The sequence below is a fragment of the Amblyomma americanum genome, chromosome 11 (genome assembly GCF_052857255.1).
Source record: "Amblyomma americanum isolate KBUSLIRL-KWMA chromosome 11, ASM5285725v1, whole genome shotgun sequence".
In the NCBI taxonomy this organism is placed as follows: domain Eukaryota; kingdom Metazoa; phylum Arthropoda; class Arachnida; order Ixodida; family Ixodidae; genus Amblyomma; species Amblyomma americanum.
In genome coordinates this window covers 8,066,119-8,088,677 of record NC_135507.1, presented here as the reverse complement: position 1 = coordinate 8,088,677, position 22,559 = coordinate 8,066,119, and the positions used below count along the sequence as shown (strand labels likewise).

The window sequence follows — 22,559 nt, the reverse complement described above, 5'->3', positions numbered from 1 at the left end:
AAGGTTCCACAACTCATCTTGATCAACAGGAGGAAAAGCAGCAGAATTAATTGTTTTCTTGCCTTGGTATTGAATGGTAGAAACAACAGTTTGTTTTTTAAGTTTTCTAATGGATGATACAAACGCATCATTAAAAGAATTTGTAATGGTCGAAGGATCTGCTTTCAGAAAAGTACAGAGCAACTTCTCATCCAAATTAGATTTCTTCTGTCTACCGCAGAGTCGTGGGAAGGTATCTGTGCTTCCCTGGTGGCTGCCAGAGGGAGTGCCAGGGCGTGGCACCTGTTCCGGTCGCTACTGGAGCCTCCCATCCAGCGGGCCTCTTACCTGGCCATCGCAGTGGCAGGGGGAATCACTTACCAGGAGCTGGCTGATAAGCTAGCAGAGGCCCTCCTCCTACGGGAGCCTCCTCCTGCAGGGCTCTACCCAAGGCGCAACTACATGCAGCCAGCCTGCAGACATAGACATGCTGCGGACATCACGGCCGTCTGCTCCACGGCCCTCACGAGGAGGAACTCTCCTCTGCCCTGTTGCACTCCGAGCGCCGCAGTGCCCCTGGACCAGACGGCGTCACTTATCAGATGCTGCGGAACAAGCCTGCTCCAGACGTACAACGAAGTCTGGTCCACAGGCGGCCTGCCTGAAGCCTGGCGCACAGCCGTGGTGATCCCGGTCCTCAAGGCGGGCAAGCCACCTGCTGACCTGCTGTCGTACAGGCCGGTTTCTCTGACCTCGACCCCAGGGAAGCCCATGGCCTTGGGGAGGCTGGAGTGGATCGCTGGGGCCACAGGCTTCCTGCCCGAACAGCAGTCTGGGTTCTGGAGGCACCGTTGTACTGCTGGTGCCATAGCAGATATCGTGTCCAGCCTTGAGGATGCATGTCACTCCCGCCACGTCATCTGCCTCACACTCCTGGATGTGAAGGGGACATTTGACAATGTCTCCCATGAGGCAATCCTCGAGGCTGTGGACTGCCTTGGTGTCACCGCCAACCTCCGGGGGTACATCCGGGGTTTCCTGGAGGACCGCGCGAGATGCGTTCGGGCTGGAGGCGCTACCAGTGCCCCCAGGCCCTCATTAGAGGGGTTCCCCAGGGCAGCGTGCTGAGCCCCGTGGTCTTCAACTTGGTTATGGCCCAGCTGCCTTCCAGAAGAACTGAAACTTCTTGTCCGCATTGCCATCTACGCGGACGACATTGCCCCTTGGTGCCGCGAACCACGGCGCCAGAGGGTTCAGGTCATCAGGAACGTACAGCAGGCTATCACCAGGGTCAGCTCCTACCTGGAACGGGTTGGCCTGAAGCTCTCCCCATCAAGTCCGAGGCCATGCTGCTCAACATCCGACCAGGAGCACGCCCGGGGAAGACCTGCGTCAGCGTCGCAGGACGGGAGCTCCCATAGCGGCATTCCTGCCGCTACCTGGGCCTCCTGATTGACCACCACCTCACCTAGCGGCCAGCTGTCAAGGCATTCTGCAGACAGGCAACCAGGGTCTGTGGCGCCATCCAGAGTCTCCTGGCCAGAGTGAACGGCATCACTCCACAAATGGGGCTCCGGTTCTTCTAGGCCATGCAGGGGCTCAGTTCCTGTATGCCCTTTCGCTGGTCCAGATGACCATACACCAGGAGCTGGCTATCGAGAGCTCCCAGAGGGCTGCAGTCTGTCTGTGCCTGGAACTTCCCCGTGGCTCCCAGGTCCCGGCCACACTTGCAGAAGCCGGGATGTGGCCCATGGTGCTGCAGGCCCAGCGGACGGCACTCCGCCATGTTGAGCGTCTGCACCTCGCCCCGGACGGACGTCCCCTCCTGGAGCGCCTCCTCGGCCATCCTCATTCACGAATGGGGAAGGTTGCCCAGGAGCTCGAGCAGCTGGTGGGAGGGCAGCCAGAGCGCCTTTCTCCCCCTCCCCCTCCACGACCGGACATGGGCCATCTGTTCAAGGTGCTCATGCCACCACGTGGAGCCAAGCCGAAGCGCCTCACCCCTGCAGTTGGCCTTCGGCCGGAGGCAGCAGCGACCCTGGGGGAGGACTTGGCCGGCTGCACGCAGCTATACACGGACGGGTCGGTCCTTATGGGTGCCTGCCCGTCTGCCGCAGCTGCCTGCACTGCACCTTCATTGGAAGAGAGCCGGCAGGCCAGGCTCCCGTTCGTGGCCAGCTCAACCACAGCAGAGCTGGCTGTCGACATTCTGGAGTGCCACCCCGCATTGCAGTCTGCGGCCATTCTGAGTGACTCCAGGGTGGCCCACCAGCTTCGGCAAGAGCAAGGGGGCCGGCTGCCTGTTGTACGCAAGTTGGCCGCCAGACTCAACTGAATTCAATTCAATTCTTTATTTACCAGAAAACCAGAGTACGCTAACTATAATTACCAACACCTCAGTAGCAGAAGGCATCAGGAAATACAGACCTGCTGCATGATTTATCACAACAATAGATTCTTATCAATTACAATTGAGAAAAGTGTACTAGTAGCTCTTTTGGGGATTTGAAGGCTACCTGTTTGTGTGGATTTAATAAGACTGGCATATTGTGTTTTAATGATTGCAATTTGTACTGAGTGCGAAAGTATGGGACTAACCAGGGTTCGGAAATTCGAATTAAAGAAGGAGTAGCTCTAGGTTGCAGCAATGCCATCGAACGAAGGAAACTCTGGCTGTCATGCTGAGAAAAATAGAAAGCATGTAGCAATTGGTGTTCATAGTGATAGTCAAAACTAATAATTTTGTATTTTGCAAAGAGATGCCTTGTCGTAGAGTGATGATCAATATTGGCTAAGAGGTGAAGGCACCTTTTTTGCAGAACTATTATCTTCTCAATATTTGCTCTTGTGGTGCTTGCCCACAACAAACTGCAGTAGCTCACGTGCGGGGCAAATAATGCGTTATATAACTGATGTTTAACTTCTTGCGGCAGAACAGTACGACATCGCGACATAACTCCAGTCACTGAAGAGATTTTCCTTGCAACATAGTTGACATGAGTGTCCCAACTCAAATGGCACGAAAAATAGACACCGAGAATTTTGTGAGTATCGACAAGGTCAATATTTTTATCTTGAATCATTAGAGACTTTTCTGGAATGATTTTATTATTTCTGGCTCGAAATAAAATAGCTTTCGTTTTCTGGGTGTTTATTTCGATGCGATTTAATTGGGACCAGACAGACAATTTTTCAAGTACATCATTACAATGTGACACAAGGGCATTGGGATCATTACCAGAAATAAGCACAGTACTGTCATCAGCATATATAATGAATTGTACACTGTTGTCTATATGAACTATGTCATTTATGTATAAGTTAAACAGAAGCGGGCCTAATACACTCTCCTGTGGTACACCACAAGATATTGGAAGTAAGGATGACTGGTGGTTGCTAATACAGACACACTGGCTTCTATTGCTGAGGTACGAGTTAAGCAAATCATGAGATTTTCCGCGGATGCCATATGAAGTGAGTTTTTTAAGAATAATGTTATGGTCGAGACAGTCAAAAGCTTTGCTGAAATCAACAAAAAGACCGAGCGTATATGTTCCCTTTTCAGTGTTCTGTAGTATATTTTCTTTTATTGCAAGCAGCGCCGTTTCCGTAGATTTACCTTTTCTAAATCCAAACTGACAATCGGTCAGCACCCTAGTTCTAAGAAATTTATTAGGCGTGAATAAATGATCTTTTCTAGTCCTTTGGAGAAAACAGGTAATATAGAAATCGGTCGATAATTAGTTGCTTCATTTCTGTTTCCACCTTTAAAGATTACAGCAACTCTTGCTCGCTTCATGCCCTCAGAAAAGGTACCCGATTCTATTGCTAAATTATATAAGACATTACAATTATATAAGACATAAATATATAAGACAGTACTGGACACAGAAATTCAATCGCGTACTTTATTGGTTTTATTTGTATGTTTTCATAATCAAGGGCCTTGCTATTTTTTAAACATAAAAATGTCCTGTGTACCTCAGTTTCGTCAGTAGGGCGAAGGAAGATGGTTTCAGGGGTACTGATGCTAATTTGGGCAATGTTGTTAAGCTGTAGTTGTAATGATTTGAGACATTGGTAAAGTGGTGATTAAAATTATCAGCAAGAGCTTCACCAATTAGGTCGGTGCCGTTGACCGTTAAAGTTTCAGGAGACGAATCGGCTTTACCTCTGCCGAGTACATTATTTATTGTTTTCCAAATAATATCTGGCCGTTTTTTGCCTATGTTGGAAAAAAGATGCTCGTAATAAGCTTTCTTTGCCTGCCTAAGCGTAGTATTTAGCTCATTTCTAAAGGTTTTAAATTCTTTAAGGTTTTCCTACGTCCGTGTGCGAAGAAACTGAAAGTACAGACGGTTTTTCTGTTTGATTCGTTTCAGATGCCCGCGTGTCACCCAAGGTTTCTTCGCCTTTTTAGAACGTTTTAGTGTTCTAAATGGGAAATGTGCTGTATACACTCTCGTAGTTATTTCTATGAATTCGAAGTATGCTTCTTCAACTTTAGTTGACTTAAACACAGGGCTCCAGTCACACGTACTGATACTGTTTTTAAACGACTCGAGCGAGTCGTTTGAGATATGCTGAGAACTGAATGATTCTTCGAGTTTCTAGCTTAATTTTGTGTTTTTGACATATGTCATAAAAACAGGACAGTGGTCACTGATGTCACTGGTAACAATACATGTGACCGTGATAATTAGAAGGTCAAGGGCAGAGCAGCTTGACACTGTAATACGGGTTGGCGAGGTGATCAAGTTTGTAAAGCCAGAAGCTTGAATCATATTTCTGAGTTCATTTGCATGATTGCTATCTGATAAAACGTTAATTTTAAAGTCCCCTCCAACAATTAAGCAAAACTTGTTTCTGCTGGCATATTCCAATAACTCATCAAGTTTATTTAGAAACGGTTTGATATTTCCTTGTGGAGGACGGTACAAGACGGAAACAACTTCATTATAATGACGCAAGGTGACAAGCTCATAGTCATCTGTTGTCACAGTGAAATTGGAGATTATTTCACAAGTTAGGCTATCCTTAGCATAGACTGCGACGCCACCTCCACGCCCACAAGACCGATTTTGAAGAAACCGGTTATAACCAGTAATATCGACTATTTTACTGTCACTGTGGTACCATGTTTCAGACATGAGTATGTAATCAGATTTAAATGAAAAATGATCTAGAAAGTATGATATCTCATCACCCTTGTTAGATGCAGACCGAGCATTGATATGCAGAACTGATGTTTGCGAGGTGTTTTGCAGTTTAAGATTGTGGGGCAACACAAACTCAAAGTATTCCATGTTTGAGGAGCAAGCAGCAATATCGAAAGCGTTCAGCATATTCTGTCAAGCTCATCCTCATGTCTGATTTGAATGATCGGCGCTTCATCGGTCTTCCGGGCAAGAATTTTTTCATTTTGTGTCCATACAGCCTTCCATTTGTGCTCTTTCTTTTTGCTGATAGCCTTTCCCAAAAGCAGTTTAAGCGTGGGGCAAAGGTGTTCATTTATGTATACGCCAGTGGTCCCGTCAAATCCAAGATCAGTGTTTTTAAGCCGAAGCTTCCTAGCCTTTATCAGTGCCCTGTCGCGCTTCGCACGTGATTTGAACTGAATGATGATGTGGCTTTTATCAACATCTCGCGTAGGCACGCGGTGGCAGGCTTCTAGGTCAGACTCAGATATGCTTTCACTTATGAGCGAGCCGATTTGGGAGACGATGCTGAAAACGCTTTCATCTTCGTGCCTTTCTACTCCACGTACCTCGAGATTGCAGTTTCTTGAATACTGCTCTGAGTTTACCAGCCGGATTTCAAGATCTCGATTTTTATTTTCAAGGCTAATGCACTTAGCATCTGCACAGCATCTGTTCCCGTGGCTGCTCTATCTCCCTGGCCTGGATTCCCAGCCACGTCGGAGTCTCAGACAATGAGGCAGCAGATGCCCTGGCCAAGGCTGCCCACGGAAGCCGTACCCCTGCTCTACTGCTGCGGCGTCCCTGGATGTTGCCAGAACCATTACGGAGCGGCAGCTGCTAATGAAGCACCCGGACCCCAGGGTTGCCCAAGGGATACCCGCTCAACGCTTGCCAGATAAGGGGATCACTAGACGGCAGAGGTCCCTCCTCCTCCGGCTCCGCATCGGATTTTCTTGCACCGGGGCTAGGCTCCATCGCAAGGGTTTGGCCCTCACTGCAGACTGCTCTCGCTGCGGCCATATGGAGGAGACTACAGATCACCTCCTCCTCGATTGCCCCACCTTTGCATCCACAAGGCAAAGCTAGCTGCCTGCTACAGGGGCTTGAGCCTGCCATCCGACTCGGCCAATGCCCTCCTCTTCCCCATCGGCCCCAACGCTTCCAAGGCGCTCCGGTCTCTCCTCATCTTCGTGGAAGACACATGGCCTGGACTGCTATTGCTTGGCTAAGGCAGCTGACTGCTACGACTGCGTCTCCCACATCTTTATACTCCCCTTTTCCTCTTCCCTCTGAATCTCTACCTATCCTTCTCCTCCCTATCTGCATGCCGGCAGTGGTGGTGGTGCGATAACATCAGTCACAGGCCCGTGCACTTTCCTTTCCTCTTCCCCTTTTATCCACTAACTACTTACTAACGCTATCGCGGATTAGCGCATAGACGAGAACTAGGCGTGGGAGCAAGCGCAAGTTCGCCGACATAAGGAAATTTGGTAGAGAATCGAGCATGCTCTAAAAAACGGAGGTAGCCTAAAAGCAGCGAAGAGGAAACTAGGCATAGGTAAAAACCAGAGACAAAGAGGGCGACGTCATAAGCAATATGCATATGAAAGATAAATTAACCGAAGATTTCCACGCTAATCTAAACAGTAGCGAATGTAATCAGGACGTTATTGAGGGAGACACTGACGAATATCAATGCGTCATCCCGCCTGTAAAGAAAGAGGAGTTAAAGAAACCCTTAGGAGCAATGCAAACGGGAAAAGCAACTGGTGAGCGTCAGGCAACAGCAGATCTGTTTAAGGACGGAGGGGAGATTGTGCCAGAAAAACTAGCCACTCTGTACGTACAATGCCTTATGACCTGGACTGCACCAGCAGCTAGAAAGAACACTAATATTATCTTAATTTATATGAAAGGAGACGCCAAGGATTTGAAAAACTACAGGCCGATTAGTATACTGTCCACTGCCTACAAGGTATTTACTAACGTAATCGCTAATAGAGTGAGGGAAACCTTGGACTTCTATGAACAAAATGATCAGGCAGTCTTTCGTCAAAGATATTCCACAATAGATCATATTCACACTATAAATAAGATGAGAGAGAAATGCGCAGAATATAACCACAGCCTGTATATATAGCCTTTATTGATTACGAGAAAGCATTTGGCTCCCTGGAAACTTCTGCAACCGTGCAGGAATTGCGCAACCAGGGTGTAGAAGAGCATTATGTGAAAGTACCGGAAGATGTCTATAGAAGCTGCACATCTACGATAGTCTTTTCAAGTCAGCAAAAAAATTCCAATAAGGAAAGGAGTCAGGCAGGGAGACACGATCTCACCAAGGGTATTGACCGCCTTTTTACAGGAGGTATTCCGAGGCCTGAATTAGGAACAGTTAGGAATAAGAGGTAAAGGAGAATACCTAAGTAACCTGCGATTCGCTGATAACTGATGAACTGTAAAGCGTGATCGTTGAGTTAGACAGGCAGAACAGAACGATGGGTCTTATAATTAACAAGCAGAAAAACAAAGTAACGTTCAACAGTCTAGCAAGGGAACAGCAGTTCACAATTGATAGTGAGGTGCTAGAAGTGGTAAACGAATATGTCCGCTTAGGGCAGGTAGTGACCGCTAATCCGTATCATGAGAGGGAGGTAACTAAAAGAATAAGAATGGAGTGGAGCGCATGTGGCAAGTTTTCTCAGACCATGAATAGCAGTTTACACATATCCCTCAAGGGAGAAGTGTACAACAGCTGTATCTTACCAGTACTCAGCTGCGGGGCAGAAACGTAGAGGCTAACGAAAAGGGTTCAGCAAAAGTTAAGGACAACGCAGCCAGCTATGGAAAGAAATATGATAGTTGCAACGTTAAGAGACAGGTAGCGGGCCGAATGGGTAAGCGGACAAACTCGGGTTAATGACATCCTTGTCGAAATCAAGTGGAAGAAATAGGCTTTGGCAGGGCAGGTACTTACGGAGTGGCAGTGTAACTGAGAGGATTCCAAGAGAAGGCAAGCGTAGCAGGAGGCGGCAGAAGGTTCGGTGGGCGGATGAGATTAAGAAGTTTGCAGGCATAGAGTGGGCGCAGCTTACAAAGGACAGGGTTAATTAGAGACATGGGAGGAGACTTTGCGCTGCTGTGGGTGGATCACTCGTTAAACAAAGCTAACCATGCTGCGAAGTTTTAACGCCATAACGCTAAGGCTCCTGTTTTGCAGAAACGGGGTCGTCGTGGGCGTTGTGAGTGAAAAATCCCCGAAGAAGCAACCAGGAGTGCAACCTAGGTCACGTGACCTTGTGACGTAATCATAATCTGCCCACCGGATTGTGGTCGCGCTCACCACAGTGGCAGGTGGCAGTTAATTTAATTATCGGTCACTCGGGAATAGCAACCTGGGTCGTACAAAAACCACAGGTCACAGCACCTGCCATTGCAGGGCAGCAGTGGAGCATCGCTTAATCGCTGCACCACAACACCAGTAGCGGTATGATGACTCATAGGAATCTATGAATGCAAAGTCGGGAATGACGAATTCTGCATAAATGGCTATTAATTGAACCCATTACCTTCTCGCGTCATACAATGAATGCGGAGCTTAAGTGTCCCCTTCAATATTTTATTAAATTTTTCCAGGGCAATGGCATCTCTTCATCGAGCAGTGGTGGTGGTGGTGGTACATGTGCATTGTCAATTGCGAATTCAGTTTTGGGCCTAGGGCGTGCGCCGACAGAACTGACAACGACATTTCATCACCTGCTGACAAAGACTGTTCATCATCAAGCAGCGTCTCCTGGCTTCGACGGATGACCGGTGCCAGGCTATGAACCAGGCGCCGTGACCATCTCATCATCCGCCTGCAAATACCAGGATCGGTGGGTGGCCTAAAGGAACGTGGAATCCACATGACAAAAGGAATGCTGGTCTTGCAGGTTAGTAACTCCAGCTTGCTTCGATCTTACTCGCAAATTGTTTTGCCGGTTCTACCCCGGGTGTTACTTGCTTGCCTTAGAACTCAGTCGCCGCTCATAGATTGCTTGCCTCGCCGTTTTCGTTTACTGCGTTGTTGTTGTTATATATTTTGCTTCAACTTTTATATTTTTACGTCGAGCTTAGCTCGAGGATATCAAGTTTAGAGATTTTGCTGAGGCTCCCAGTACGAAAAAAAATGTCATTAAGGTGAACCCTAATGTAAAAGAACTGACTGAAGTTGAAAGTAAACGTGCCGTTGATGACTTCAGAGTACGTGTCACGTCACTACAATCAAGAATGTCGAATCCTGACCAAATCGACAGCGCAGATGAATGCAAGAAACGGTGAAAATAGTTGAAGCGCATGCTGGGTTCAGTGATGGAGAAGTTTTAACATCTGTACACCCAAAAGAACCGTTGCGATATGCTCTTCCGCGGTGCAACAAATACGATCTCAGTGAGACAAGTATCGGGTCGGAAAAATATGTACCCTATACCCGTAAATCAGACTTGGGTGCTTAATTGGTAAATATGAAGAGTGCTCATAGGCTGGGCCTGTCCAGGTATTACAGGGATTGTCCTTTGCTAGGGAGTTTCGCTTTCTAGAGTGAGAACCACCTTTTACGGAGAACTGATTAATTAAAAGAAAGAAAGGCAAGCATTTCATACGAAGGGGTACGCAAAAAGCACACGCTTATGAAATTTATCGAAATTTAGAAAAACATAGTCAACAAGGTCAATATCAGGTGCTATAATGTTCACAAATAGCGAGAAGTACGTGTACGGTGGTAATACAAGTGTGGTAGCACCTGTCACGTGAGAGATCCAGCCTAATGCAGCGGTGGTTTTCTTTCTCTTATTTAACTGCCGAGACAATGAAAATAATATTAATGAATTTGGAACACTCTTAGATAAGGTTAAGCCTTCCGCTATTCTCAGCACCGATTCATGGTTAGCTAAGGAAGTTGCTGATGAGGTATACTCAGATTGGTTCGGATGTAACAAATAGGACGAACGAACTTGCATAGAAGAGGTGCTTTTATTCTTGTGAGTAAAAGGATTTCTTCCCACCAGGTAAATAAAATACTGTAAATCGTCAAGTTTGGCGTCCCGACGAGACACACGGGCAATGCGGAACTCTGTAGTGGAGTGCTCCAGGGGAATTTGGACCACCTTGCGTAAATTAACGTGCGCTAACATCGTCCTCTACATAGGAGTTTTCGTATTTACGGCCGGCGCGACCGTAAGAAGCGCTAACTAGGAATAGAATGACAAGCGCCGAAAAACGCATAAAGTTTTTTGACACTATTATTTAGCTGTAGGAATTCAACGATAAAAAAACGTGTATCAAGCTTCTTACAAATCTATCCGTTCTGATCATGATTCTAAGCTTTCTGAATTCGCTATGGAAAAACGCAATTGGTCGAGATGTCTCTACTTTCGAAGGCCATAAGAAAATGGTCTAGATTATGAAGACGTGTTGTGGGTTACGTGAAATGATGCTTTCTTGTCAGTGTTGTGAAATTGCATGCCTCAGTAGTATTTTCCTTGTGTTTCCTGCACCCCTATCATAATACGTTTAGCACGGTGGGTTCGTGGATAAAGAAACAAATAGGGAAATAATGAATAATCACTGAATAAAAATAAAGAACACGTCCGACTATACAGCTTAAGTGGTATAAGACCTATGCGAACCAAAAGAAATGATAGACGCCCGACCGTGCACCTTGACGTGTGAGAACAAAAATATGCGGGAAGTGTGCGTAACGCAATTAAAAAAATGATCAATTGCGAAAATTTCTTAGGAGAAATTGAAAGCAAGTCTCGACACTGGTGCCGTCGCCGTCGTTTGTCGCTCCGTTTGCGCAGAAATCAGTCGTGGGGCCTGAATGCCTCGTGGCCGGGCGTGTAAATCGTGACAAACATGGATATAAACGGGATTTTTTCATCCCGCAAAAAGAACGAAAAACATTATCAGTGCAAGCAGTCAGAAAATGTCGAGCTTACACTCACTGGCCGACTGCAAAACATGCTACGTTTCATGTGCTGCGGTGGCGCTGTTATTGCTATGGACGGCATGCGTTTGTCAGGAGGAACGCTTGGATTGAAATTTTCCCCCAAATTTTCGAACATCGCCGCGCTTAGTAAATTCCAAACAGTTTCGTACGTAAACGCCAGCAATGTTTTTTTTTTTTGCTAGTATCCCGCCTGCAGTGAGAGGTTGTCTTCCCTTTTCTTTTTTTAAAAAAATTGGTTCTACTCAGTCTATTATTTAATGCTTTTTGTTTCATAGACAGGTGTCAATGTGGCGATTGGATTAGGGGCATGCACAAAGTAAAAGAGTGTGCCTGCTGTAAACAGCAAGTAAATGTACAAAGTGTCGCTATAAATTATGCGTGTATAACAAAGCACCCTCCGTTCCAGCTGTCCTGCCAGTATCGGACATACTGGAACTTCCTTACTTACAAATTACATATTACTGCCCCTGCAACCTTCAACAGCAGGAAATGTACTAGTATGTTAACCAAGCGAACGGCTAAATTTAGAGCGTACTTGTACTTGTTTCTGTGCACGCAAACACTATTACTCGAACGCAGCCACTGTTGCCTCTTCCCTTGCCTGGTTCTTAGGGTCATAAGGAACCAATATTCCATCAGAAAAATCCCACGCAGAGACAAGATATAAGTGGGCAAGGACTGCGCCTAGTAGGTTGTGCGTGATGATTTTTACGCGCTATACTTTACGGGGCAAACAAAGAAAAAAGAACGGACACTGGCATGAGGGAGCGCGGTCCGTTCTGTCAGTGTGTTTCCTTTCATCTGTGTTCGTCCCAAAAAGTGCAGCGCATAATAAACATCAAGACATAAGTAGTAAGACCAGTGTTTGCAAAAAAAGAACTATATACTTATTAATTCCAAGCTGTAAACCTATTCTGCCATTAAAATTGCGCAGAGACTACAGCATGTCAAAGCAGGTATGATTTGTTACTCCTTCAGTCCTTCGGTGACTTTTCCGCAAACTCTATCGCCCTCAGAAAATTGAATATAAGAGAAGAAAAGCAGCTCGGAACGTCCAAGCGGTATCCGTGTGGAACTCGCTGGAAGCTGTGGTCCCTGCGTCTCCTGCGCTTCCTGCGGCAAAGAAATCGACGCATGATTGCTGTGGGGTCGGTTGTTCGCCACTATAGAATGAAATAACACGCAATTCTCTCCATCTGTTCTTTTGAAACTCACCGCTGATCCTATCTCGCTTGCACCTTCTTGAGAACATGGAGGCCCAGCATGAAGTTTCAGGCGGTGTCGTTTAATTCGTATCCAGAGGGTCCGTATCAGTGCGAGACTAGTCTTGCAGCCGCTGTCGTTGCAATAGTTCGAGCAGAGAAAATCATTCACGCAAAGTGTCCATGTTAATCGTGGTGGCTGTGCTTTACGAACCCATGTCCTCAGTAGATTGGTATCCTTTGGATAGGCTAGAACGGCTCGTCAGAGGCACAGACGGCGTGTCACAGGGAAGCAAACAGTGGAGGCACACACTATGGGAACTGCTTAGAGCCGAACAGTGTCCTGCTTCGCTGGTCACAAAACTACAAGCGACAGGTTCGAGCGAAGCAGACTTAAGCCACGAGGGATCGTGTACAGCAAGCGACGATGCTATCCGCTCTTCCACTAATGAAAAGAAGCGCCGACGCAGCTCTAGTAGGGGCATGGTGTAGCTGGCACCGGCCTAATTGGGTGCAGTAAAAGCGTGCGACGTCTCGACCACCAACTTGCTGCTGTCTTACACCCCCGGAACGAACTTGTGCAGGTCCCGACTGTGCTTCAGCGTGGCGTTCGGTGACTGGAGGTGGAGGACGTGTTGTCCAGGCAGCTCCATGAGAAGCTTTGGTCAACAGATCTCACCGTTCCCGAGGACAGGCACACGGTGAGCACATCACTCATTTTAATGCACGGGAGAATACCGCAGAATAAACTAAATGGTCTGTAGCAGCAACATGGTGACACCACCTTGCTCTTTACCATACCCTTTTCTCGTTGTGGTGGCGCGAGACTTCTGGCTACTAAATCCTGGCAGACACAAATCTAGCCCAACAAATAGACCCCAACTTCGTATCTGTCCTACTTGTAACTTCCGCATGCCACGAAAGTTAAATAGACGTGATCGCAATTGGATGCACCGAATTCGCCTGGACGTCGCCTTCGCTAAATTTTATATTCACGAAATTTGTGCATCAAGTAGCCCTCTGTGCCCGACATGTGGTGTGCGCGAGAATCTTAAGCACTTTGTATGCCGCTTCCAAATATTTATTAACCCTCGCAAGGCGCTGTTAAGTGATTTAAGACTCTGTCAGGACTGCCCTGTGCACCCTGAACCGTGGAGTGGTGCGGCTTCGGCAGCGCGAGGACAAAAACATTATTAGTTTTTCTTAGCGACACGGGTTTGATGGACATGACCCTTTGACAATCATGTGCGTGAGTGTTGAGTATGCTTGGTTTCACCTTTCACCCTTCCTTTTTTCAATCTTCCTCTTTTTTCACCCTCTTCTTCCGCTCCTCTTCTTTCACCCTCACCAGGAAGAGCATGCTGGGCTAAAAACCAGGCAGACCTCTCCTGTATTCCATAAAGTATATCGCTCTCTCTAGCAGCAGCACGATCATGGACAACTGGGCGGGATGCAGCAGGACTGCAGAAAGCCATATTTTCTTGGATGCCTAAGGCACTTGCAGTCCCCATACTGTCAGAGATGTGTTGTAGCCTTGAGGCTTATGAACTATTGCGGGCAAATCATTTTTATGCTAACGGCAAATCATGCTTATATGTGTGATCTCCAAAGTAGATTTTTTATGACTGCTGAACTGGGTTTACGATAAAGGCCAATCAATAATGAAACTCGCAGCAACACGATGCGAGGAGATGCGGAAGAGAAAACCAAAACGGAGGAAGCCTCCGTGGCTGTTCAGTGATTGTGGTGCTCGGATGCCAAGCTTGCATTTTGAGGGTTAGCTTTCCTGAGCCATTAGTTTTTCATGACAGAGTGAACCTCATAATTAGAGTAAAAAAAGAAAGGAACGCGGTTTCCGTGTTGACTACTGGCGATATGCACAGACTTCGCAAATAACCCACAGCTCTATGGGGCGAAAGGTATTTCGGAACTGCTACAAATAACATCATCCACTCTACTAGTGTACTTTCTCAAAGGGCAGTTACAAAGCTTAGTTTCTCAGATGTAGAGCGCGAGGTTCGCCATTTCACCTCCTTGTTTTATCCCCTGCAATTGGTATCTATACTGCTGGATCCCGTTTTTCAGGTTCCGTTACCGTACATCGATTTGTTGGTAGACATCGACGACCCCACGCACACGTTCTTCCCAGTAATCAGGCTCATCTTAAGGTTCTTAGGTGCTTTCCGCGGAGAAAGAGCTTCTAGCTGATGGAGGCTAAAAATACTGCATTTGGTAACTACTTACGCCGTGTAGGCACACAATTTCGTTAACTATTGAGAGGGAACATTTCATAAACGTGCCATTCATTACCTTTGTGGCGCTCGCATGTGTGTGTTCCATTTCGTGCTTCTCCCGTCAAGACAGCTGCACTGATGGATGGTGACTTCCACATTGTGTGCTGAAAGCTGATAACAAATCTGCCTCCTAGCGCCCGATGGTGGCTATTAGGGTGGCTCCTGTTTTTGAGGTGGCCTCTGCTGTACACCAGCTATTTCGCCTATGGTGTTCAATTTTATAAAGCAGGTTTTTTCGCCTAGAAAAATACATTTTGTGGCATATCACTCCGAGCGGTTTAGCGCATTAGGATGCGCTTCAGACGTGCTAATAGGTTATCAATGAATACTGAGTAGTTAATTTATGCAGAATTCTATAACTAAATAATCCCGAAGTCCATTTTGTATTCAGTCTACGTTGATGATATTCCAATAGCCTGCACATCCTCAAACATAGCAACATGCGAGAGGGAATACAACTACAGTAAACAAACTTCCGATATGGGCATATAAAAATGGTTTCAAATTTTCCACGCAAAAAACAGCACCTGTACTGTTCTCGCTTAGAAGAGGGCTGCACACTGTACCCACTCTCTAGCTATTTATTTTACAATACTCTCAAGGCGTGAAGAAATTACAGAGAGGAGCGGCATACAAAATCAGCAGTAGTCTTGAAATTTTCAACACCGGTGATGGCAGCGATGAAGGCAGGGAGGTGGTTCCAGTCATTTGTAGTTCGTGGACTTCAAGCATAGGATTGTTCTGCAGTGCGGGATTCTTACCTTAAAGCTGTGATCAGTGCGTGAGGATATATAAGATGGAAGAAGCAGTAACTGATGTTTGAGAATAGGGTTAGTATAATAAATCCGCTTGAAAAGGCAAGTAAAGATATTTACGGCACAGACTTTATTGGAGATGCGCTTGGTGTTCGTGTGTTATTTAAAAAAAAATGCGGGCGGTTCTGAACGGACTATAAAGAGTTAATTAGAAATATTTTATTAGGATTCCAAATAGAACATGCGTATTCTAATTTCGGTCTTATTAACGACCTGTACAGGTGAAGCTTAACGGAACTATTTGCAACAGTGAAATGGCGGCGTAAGAAGCCGAGTATGTGGTTGGCCTGGTTAGTTGCATAGTTCACGTGCACTTTCCAGGAGATATTGTGAGTTGTGTGAGCAGCGAGATATTTTTAGGATGAAACAGGCGAAACGGAGTGTTATTATGTAGATAGAGTGTGGCGTTAGCACGAGATTGGCTAGAAAAGCGCATGTGTTTGCACATTGTAGTGTTGTAACCAGGTCCGTCTGCAAACACGCTTCATCACAGGGACTAGTAATTATACGATATAGTGCAGAATCATCTGCAAAAAAGTTTAATGTGGAAAGAAACACTGTCAGGAAGATCAGTAATACGAATTAGAACCCAGAGTGGACATAACACAGCACCTGGAGGTGCTCCTGAGGTTACGGAAATAAGAGGCGACTGTTAACCAATAACTAAGACATAAGAATTCTTCTGAATGAAGTCGCACTGCCCACAAAAGATGTGCACAAATTTTTAGGAGAAAGTATCAGCAAAAACTCACATTCCTGCCACGCATAAACATCCTGAAAAACAAAGCTTTTCGATCCCTGAATATACTAAAAGTACTCTCAAGAAAAAACTGAGGTTCCGATAGGACGTCTTTTACGAAATTATCGCCATGTACTACACTCTACCTTAGATTATGGATGTTTAGTTTATGGGTCAGCGAGACCATCGTACCTTAAGCAACTCGATCCAGTGCATAATTTAGGTTTACGTCTTTCCATCGCTGCATACAGGACGTCACCCATAAATAGTCTGTATGTAGAAACGAGCCATCACTTACCGACAGAAGAGGCAGGCTCACATGCTCGTTCATTCCAAAAATCTGCTCACTGCACAAACATGTTTGATATCCCAACGCTACAAGGTGCCCATCTAGAATACACTTTAGGACTAAACCGCAAGACACCCGGCCACTGCTCTTGCACTAGATATACTGCCAAGCATTGCTCGAAGGCGAGGTTCACTGCCGCCAAAATACAATTTTCCTAAAATCTGTGGTTTCAGTCTTACACAGTTTCGCAAAAAAATTACAGAACAAGCTGTAATACAAGAATTTCTTGCAGTGGAGGAAAAATACAGCACTTTCACAGCTTAGTATAAAGATGGTTCAAAACCAGATGTTGACATTGGAAGCACAGTGATTCAAGGAAATTGGGATGAAATAGTAAGACATCCATAGTGTGTATCCACTTCACTGCCGAATGTTACGCCATCTGTGCAGCCATAGAAACAATAGTGAATGAGAACCTCGCATACAGTATTATATACACAGAGTCAATAGGTGGGCTTACCAGCTTTCATTCTAGAAATGCAATCATTCCGCTGCTTTGCGACATCATACACAACATAACAGCAGCCATAGCTCAAAAGAAAAATATAACTCAGCTAAGTACCAAGTCATGTCGGTTTAAAAGGCAACGAGAGAGCAGATTTGTGCGCTGCACAAGCTTGTGGCAAGCAAATTAACAAAGTAAATGTGCCCTACAAATATTGCAATGCAGTTTAACGCAAGAAAAGAATGGCAATCCGCTTGGAACACCAAAATAATTAACAAATTCTACTTGGTAAAGCCAGTTTAAGGTGAATGAAAATCATCTACCACCAGGAACTTTTCAAGGAAGTCATTAACCGCTGTCTGCATATGGCCACACGCATCTTACAACTTCCTGGTAGCGCAAAAAGACAAACCGGTATGTAAATGGGGAGTAAACATAAAGTAAATAATTAATTTCATGCCCGAAATTCACCATTCTAAGGAAAAAGTGATTTTCTTCGTTTTATAATTAATGAATCAATTTTTATCCAGCGCTGCTCATAGGTGATAAAGCAATTGTGGGCATGTCTTGTGTCAGATTTTTAACAGAAGCAGGTTTTCTTTAAAAAAATGTAAATCGTGACCCAGTGCATAGCCAGATGAACCTGAGCCACTTGGTCATTCCTGAATTAATGTCGTGAGATCTTTAGTCGATTTGTTGGGAGCATCGAGATCCTTGCCCTGGCAAGTGTTGCCGCCGAGGCTACCCGACCCACTATAAACGTTTCAATAGTACCCATTTCTAAACATTCTTTTTCTTTGTCATCGCGAGCAAATGCTAAGATTTTAAGCACTCTACACCAGCGACGATTGTTCACATTTGTATAAAATTGTGCGCAAAATTTCTCCTATACCTAAGTATATGTATGCTTACACAACCCAACACGAATGTTTTCTACAGCCGAGTCAGTGTGAAAGCCCGTATATCTGCCACGTGTAAGAGGACGATGAGCGGGCAGTGGCGCTAGGCCAGCGGCTCGCACGCAAGAGGTGATTTTGTTCGGGCCAGAACCATGGGATTCATCAACATTATCGTCATCGTCAGCACGGATACACACACTGCCGAACAAAGGCATGTCCAGACTCCCATATATCTCCAATTCAACCTGTCCTGGGCCAGCTGCGGCCACCATTTTCCTTTCGGACTTCTCAATCTCGCCCCCCCCCCCCCCCCCTCAAGTATATTACTGCCACCCTTTGCTACGCCCCCATTCCCTTGGAATCCACTTTGTTGTCCTGAAGGACCATCGGTTGTTTTGATTTCGCATTTAATGTCCCGCCAAAGCCAATTTCTTCATCTTAATTTCGACTAGGATGCCATTAATCCGTGTTTGATCCTTGACCCACTTTGGCCTCTTTCTGTCCCTTAACATTCCTCCCATCCTTTTTCTCTCCATAGCTCACTGCGCTGTCCTGAGCTTAATTTAAACCTCCATGTTTCTTTGCTAGTATGGTAGTTGGTGTTGTAGCGGGAAACGCTGGCGGTCATTTTTATACGGACTAGAAGGACCGCGGTTCTTAATGCAATGTTTTGTTCGAGCCCTAGCGCGATTTTCGACCAGACCATTTCGACTACACTATGGTGCATATAATCTGTGTATAATCTGTTATGAGACCTTTTGTGGTAGTTCTCTCTGTATATTTATTTGTTTTGCGTGTGGGCGTGTGATCGCAGTTCGATAGTCTCACCTCCTCGCAAGCACAAATTCTTACTTCTTATAACGATCGTATAGTTCTGATATTCGAAAAATATTTCCGCTGGTAATTTCGTACGCCTGGCTGATGTTGCGATGGTTTTCGAGGCCTTCACGAGAGCGGCTGCAGATTCCAGCTCTGAACACGCGCTCAGACGCGCGCATACATCCATGTGACGAACGTGTTTGGCGAGTTGTTGAGCGCGGTACGAGTGCGTGGTCTTCGTTGCATTCTGCTCAGTGGAAAGGCGGATAGGCTTTGACAAATGTTTGATTACTTGAAACATGTCCTTCATCTAAAGCCCTCATGAGCGCATTGCTCGAGGCATCTGCGCGGACCTACATGTGGCCGCACAGATATCACTTACGGCAGCCGAGGCGAGTGCTGCTTCTGTCGTCCAGTTTGATGCTCGGGACTTCTGCCACAAATGGTTAAAATATCTCAGAACTACCGCACACATCCACATACTCGGGATTGGCTCAGTAAAGAGATGAAGAGAAGAATTTCTCAGCCCGGAGCATCATACAAACACACGCGGTATGTGAGGCGCCGACACGAAAGGATCTATTGTAATGCCTTTCATTCGAGTTGCAGCCTTCTACGGTAAAGCTGTAACATTACAGGTACGAGACGCAGCTAAAATTGTACAGTACACCCAGTTGCTCTACATGAACGTTCATCTAGCTGATATGCACTTTCGTCGAGGTTTGCGTGCATTCCTTGCCGGCAGCAAAAGCCGGGGCCGATGGACTAAAGTCGAACGGAACGTCATCAGTATCATCAGCAACAGCCTGTCTACGCCCATTGCTGGGCAAAAACCTATGCCATCTCTCTCCCATTAACCCTGTTCATTGCCAGCTGACTTCTTTATCTCATCCGCCTACCGCTTGCCTTCTCTTGGAATCTACTCCGTTACCCTTAAGGAGCAGCGGTTACCTTGCCTTCGCGTTGCATACCCTGACCAAGCCCATGTTTTCTTTTTGATTTTTACTAGCATGTGATTAACCCGCCTTTTTTCTCTCACCTACTGTTTCCTGCTCCTGTCCTGTCCTGCTCCAGCTTCGTGTCTCTTAAGGTTGCACCTATCATTCTTCTTTCCATGGCTTGGTGCATTATCCTTAACTTAAGCTGAATCTTTTTCGTTAGCATCCACGGTTCTGCCACGTAGGTGAGTTCTGGCAAGATACGGCTGGTGTATCCTTTTCTCTTGAGGGATACTGTAATTAACTCAAATGGCATAAGACATTTCAGCCATATTCTCACCTGTTGTCTTGTGTAGATAGGGAACAGACCTAGATCCCCAATACAAGAAGCTGAGCTTTTACTTAAGACTAAATCTGAAGCTGTAGCAGCCACTCTGCTTACTCACAAAACAATGACAGTGTGTTGTATGTATATCGAACATCACGTTAGAGTGAACGTAGACCTTTTATACCTGCCACCAGTGCTATATTCAGTAGTTAGAAATTTTCACGCTCATTCATATTTTGTGAAGGGTAAAAAATTATTCAAGAGGCCAAACAATACAGGATTCTATTCTTTGTAATAATATTTGCTTGCTGAGCACTGGAAAACCTACATATTGCTCCCCAATCTCGAGGCTGTATGAGCTGTATATATGTATTTTTTAGCTTATCCCTGGGGTTTAGTGATTTCAAATGGGATGTCATTGACAACCATTATGGGATCCATCACCTTCCTGCACTAATCAACCTAAAAGCTGCACCTGAAGTGATTCCAACAAAACCACGACGTTGGAAGCTACATTTAGGAGACAGAGAAAAGGCCAGCCTAGATCAAATGGTTTCGTATAACATCAGTGTAGACGAACATAATTCCTCAGTCATCTCGGGTAGTGAAACAAAAAGTGAAAAAAGAAGCTAAACAAAGTGGCAGTGCAAACATACCTTATTATAATTGAGTTACAGTTCAAGAAAATCATGCAGTATTTTCCACTGGTGAACAGACTGCAGCCAGAAAATGCTAGCTAATCTCTCTAAACCTACCGTAGAGGCTCTTCTAAGATATTCTAACCAAATTTGATTATAGGGAGAAATACCCGCAGCGTCCAACAACAGGGCAGCATGAAAGAACAGAACACGACAAAACAGCGGGCGTCAAAACAGCGCTCGAAAAACAGCACAGCGACAACCCAGCCCAGGCAGAAAGCAGCATAGCGACAAAACACCACAGGGAAAAAGCAGCACGCCTCAGAACACCACACCGGACAAAACGGAGTGAGGAAACATCACAGCCAAAAAACAGTACGATGAAAAAGCGCAGGGAAAAACAGCTCGACGACAGGACAACACATTGGAATACGGTGCAGCACTGCTTGAGGGGTGAGCAATCATCGCCATAAACGAACGGTAAATCACAACACATACGGCCGCGACCATTGGAGTTAGCGTGTGCTCGTTTAACAGATGAAGTAAGGAACAGGGTAGGGTAATATTCGCAATCTCAAATATTCACTTTTTCTGGTGGGTAATGGAATGAATAACGCTGAAGAAGTTGTTTTAGGAGCATCAATTCTCCGAGTTGACCATCCTGATGCTGATTTCTGGAAAAAAACGCCCGACGCACGGCTCTAGGTGTACAAAACTTCATATTCAAAGCTCTCGCTGCCGGCAGTTGAATCTTCAGCAATTTTGTTAGGATCGAGCTACAGGGTCTTCATACACTGCAAATATCCAGTATGCGATGCTTATTGTTAAGGACGGCAGTATTGCCCGAGTCGACAGTTTCAGGACGCTGCAGTGTGGTTCTCTGAGACTTGCCGGCGGTTATTATAATTTGAGAAATGGCCTACACTGCTTACCTGAAAATTCATACATCAGCGTGTATTTATTGAGAGTAATTTTATACTGAAGCTGTTTTTTTTCACTTCGAAGAGGATTATCCCGAAAAATCAATTTTCGCGACGTTTTACCGAAGCTACTCTTTTTCCCTTGGAACCCAGTTTTATTAACAGTTTTCGGCAAATGACCCTTTTTTTCAGAAAACACAAGAAAAACACAGGTGGAAGTCTACTCAAGATGAGTTGTAGAATGGATTAAGAAAATTTCGCTTCTCAGAATGTTTATTGTCCAATATGGCTTGTAGGTTGCAGCAAAAATGAAACAGGAATAACGAATTGGTAATACACTATGTTATGCTTCGGTAAAGACAACATGAAAGGCTGCAAGAAACATACCTAGAAAATAACGCAAGATAAACTATCTGTGAAATTTTACCGCAGAGCAGATTACCGGGCCATTTTATCTCTTATTTGGAAAGAGTCTTACATAATACAGAAACCAAATAGATAATTGAAGCCGAGCAATCAAGGACTGCATTGCCACTAGTTTTGTGAGATGCACCGTTGAAGCAACGCTCTGCCACATTGAATGAGCCGGCCCTGTTTCTTAAGGAACCAGCGAAACAAGCACTCGTTAACTCCAAAGGTCTTTGTCATATGTGTTGTGATCGTCCGTTTGTTTATGGTTATGACTGTCCACCCCTCAAGCAGCGCTGCACCGCACCCCGGTGTGCTCTTCGTGCTGTTTTTCCCTGCTTTCTTTGTTCATCGTGCTGCTTTTCTCTGTTCTGTTTCCTCGCTCGGCCGTTTCATCCAGCGTGCTGTTTTGACGCGTGCTGTCTTTTCCCTGAGGTGTTTCGACGCCATACTGTTTTGTCCCTGTGCTTTGTTGTCGCTGTGCTGTTTGTTGTGCTCGGTTCTGATGCATGCTGCTTTGACGTGCGCTGTTCTTTCGCATCCCCATATGCTGTTTTCGTGTCCCTGGAAGAAAGCCATTATAGTTGCATATTTAT

At 45.6% G+C, this 22,559-nt stretch overlaps 1 long non-coding RNA gene across 1 annotated transcript in view; it reads left to right on the top strand.

The window, feature by feature from the left end:
• The first annotated feature begins 8,385 nt into the window (after positions 1-8,385).
• The window catches only part of LOC144109515 (uncharacterized), a 36,953-nt gene continuing 22,779 nt past the window's right edge, over positions 8,386-22,559 (top strand). Inside the window, exons 1-2 of the long non-coding RNA XR_013309614.1 lie at positions 8,386-9,112; positions 12,956-13,072. This is a non-coding gene — a long non-coding RNA (uncharacterized LOC144109515). The remainder of the gene's footprint in view (positions 9,113-12,955; positions 13,073-22,559) is intronic.